General features: G+C 45.8%; 1 pseudogene; it reads left to right on the top strand.

Moving 5' to 3' along the window:
• The first annotated feature begins 241 nt into the window (after positions 1–241).
• LOC103660106 lies at positions 242–2,399 on the top strand (annotated as a pseudogene).
• The last annotated feature ends 958 nt before the right edge of the window (positions 2,400–3,357 follow it).

Below are 3,357 nucleotides of genomic sequence, written 5' to 3' on the forward strand. Positions count from 1 at the left end.
CCCCCTATGTTCATCTGTTTTGTTTCTTACATTCCACATATGAGCGAAATCATATGATATTTGTCTTTGACTGACTTATTTTGCTTAGCATAATACTCTCTAGCTCCATCCACATCATTGCAAGTGGCAAGATTTCATTCTTTTTTATGGTTGAGTAATATACCACTATATGTGTGTGTGTGTGTGTGTGTGTGTGTGTGTGTGTGTGCATACAAACACCCTCCAACTTCTTTATCCATTCATCAGTTGATGGGCATTTGGGCTCTTTCCATAATTTGGGAAAGCAAAGACCTCTCTGTAAGTGAATTAATATTGATGCCTTCATGGGAAGGCAACCAGATGTGCAAATTTTTCAGGACAGCTCAGGTTCACTTGTGATTAAAGAAAGACTCAAAACCATTTCAAGCAATAACATCTTTGAATTCACTCATACTTTGAATTATCATTATTTCCTCCACTGCAATTCTTTTTTAAAGATTCAATTTATTTTCTAATAAGTGATACATGCACATGGCACTAAACTCATAAGTTACAAATAATAGAAAGTAAAAAGTTTCCTTATCATTCCTATTCCTAAGATACTCCACCACCCTCCTCCATGACAGCCGTAGTTACCAGTTTTCTATAGGTAGAGTAAGTGCCAGCATCTCGTGTACGTGTATACCTACAGGCATGCACACATGTACACAAACACTACTCTTTTTAAACTAATAAATGGCACTGTACTAAAAACACTGTTTGGTACCTTGCTTTTCTACCTCTTTATGGTACGTCTCAGGCATTATTCCATACAGAGCTGCCTCGTTGTTTTTAAAAGACTGTAACATTCTCAGAACTTTCCTGCTGCTGTGTTCGGACCTCACTGCTCCAGCATCTGGGACACGTCCCATCCTTCCAGCCCTGCGACTAGCAGTATAGTAAAAAATTCCGTATCATTTTCTTGCCCCATACACACCTTGAGGCGAGCAAAAAAATTAATTTGAACAATAAGGGAAATCGTGCACATCCAGGCTGGTCAGTGTGGCAACCAGATTGGTGCCAAGTTCTGGGAGGTAATCAGGGATGAACACACACAGCATCGAACCCACTGGAACCTCCCATGGTGATTGACCTGCAGCTGGATCGCATCTCCATGTACTACAATGAAGCTACAGGTGGCAAATACGTTCCTCGTGCTATCTTGGTGGATCTAGAACCCGGGACCATGGACTCTGTTCGCTCAGGTCCTTTTGGGCAGATATTCAATCCAGACAACTTCGTTTTTGGTCAGTCTGGGGCAGGCAACAACTGGGCCAAGGGCCACTATACAGAGGGGGCTGAGCTGGCTGACGCAGTCCTGGATGTGATGAGGAAGGAGGCCGAGAGCTGTGACTGCCTGCAGGGTTTCCAACTGACCCACTCACTGGGTGGGGACACAGGCTCTGGAATGTGCACCTTGCTCATCCGCAAGATCCGAGGAGAGTATCCCAATCGCATCATGAACACCTTCAGTGTGGTACCCTCACCCAAAGGGTCTGACACTGTGGTTGAACCCTACAATGCCACCCTCTCCGTCCATCAGTTGGTAGAGAACACAGATAAGGCCTACTGCATTGACAACGAGGCCCTTTATGACATCTGCTTCTGCACTCTCAAGCTGACCACGCCAACCTACATGGACCTGAACCACCTCGTCTCAGCCACCATGAACGGTGTCACCACCTGCCTCCACTTCCCTGGTCAGCTCAGTGCTGACCTCCACAAGCTAGCCATCAACATGGTGCACTTCCCACGTCTCCACTTCTTCATGCCTGGCTTTGCACCTCTGACCAGCCATGGAAGCCAGCAGTATCGGGCTCTCACTGTGCCTGAACTCATCCAGCAGGTCTTTGATGCCAAGAACATGATGGTTGCCTGGGACCCCCGCCATGGCCGTTACCTCACTGTGGCTGCTGTCTTCTGCGGGCAGAAGTCCATGAAGGAGGTAGATGGGCAGATGCTCAACGTGCAAAACAAGAATAGCAGCTACTTCGTGGAATGGATCCCCAACAACGTCAAGACAGCTGTCTGCAATATCCCACCTCGTGGATTCAAGATGGCAGTCACCTTCACTGGAAATAACACAGCCATGCAGGAGCTCTTCAAGCACGTTATCAGAGCAGTTCTCAGCCGTGTTCCAGAGCAAGGCCTTCCTCCACTGGTACATAAGTGAGGGCATGGACGAGATGGAGTTCACTGAAGCCGACAGCAACATGACCTTGTCTCCAAGTACCAGCAGTACTAGGATGCCACCGCAGAAGAAGAGGAGGATTTCGGTGAGGAGGCTGAAGAGGAGGCCTAAGGCAGAGCACCATCACCTCAGGCTTCTCTGTTGCCTCAGCCTTCTTCCTCAGCTGCCCCGCCTCTCCCTCAGAATAGCATTCTTTTTTTTTTTTTTTTTTTTTTTTTACGATTTTATTTATTTATTTGACAGAGAGAGAGGCAGCGAGAGAGGGAACACAAGCAGGGGAAGTGGGAGAGGGAGAAGCAGGCTTCCCGCTGAGCAGGGAGCCCGAATACGGGGCTCGATCCCAGAACTTTGGGATCATGACCTGAGCCGAAGGAAGATGCTTAACGACTGAGCCACCCAGGTGCCCCTAGAATTGCATTTTCTGCCTCTGTCTCATTTTGGGTTTTTTTTTCTTTTTTGGCGGGGGGGGGGGGGGTCCTAGAACAGTGCCTGGCACATAACAGGCACTTGAAAATATTTGTTTTTTGTTGAAAAAAATTAAATAAAAGACTTTATCATATGGGCTGTATGGACATGCTGTTATTTAACCAGTTCCTATCAATGAATATTTAGGTCGCTTCCAGTATTTTGGTATTTCAAACAATGTTCCTGCGAGTAACTCTGTACACAGGCCATTTTGCACAGATGCAAGCGTATCTGTAGAATAAATTCTAGCAAGTGGATTGCTCAACATTTTTAACCCGGACAGTGGGTAACTGTGCATTTGTAACTCAGACTGATAACATCAAACCACCTTCCAGACATACAAGATCAGGGCTTGGCAAATTATGATCCGCAGACCAAATCCAGCCCATGAGCTAAAAATGTTTTTGCATTTTTGCAAGTGTTGTTTAAAAAAGAAGAAGAAGGGGGAGGGGAAAAGGAGAAGAATATGCAACAGACCTCATACGACCTGTAAAGCTTAAAATATTTACTGTCTGGACCTTCGCAGAAAGTTTGCTGATCCCTCCAACTAGGCCAATTTATACTCCCCCATTAGCAATGTCTGGCAGTGTTTCTCCGCTATTTCAGTTATAATCTTTGGTCAAACTGAGATCTAAAGTAATGCTTCAGGTTTTGTTTCAGTTGAAGAAAAGTTGAAGCATCTA

The sequence above is a fragment of the Ursus maritimus genome, unplaced genomic scaffold (genome assembly GCF_017311325.1).
Source record: "Ursus maritimus isolate PB19 unplaced genomic scaffold, ASM1731132v1 scaffold_21, whole genome shotgun sequence".
Classification (NCBI taxonomy): Eukaryota; Metazoa; Chordata; class Mammalia; order Carnivora; family Ursidae; genus Ursus; species Ursus maritimus.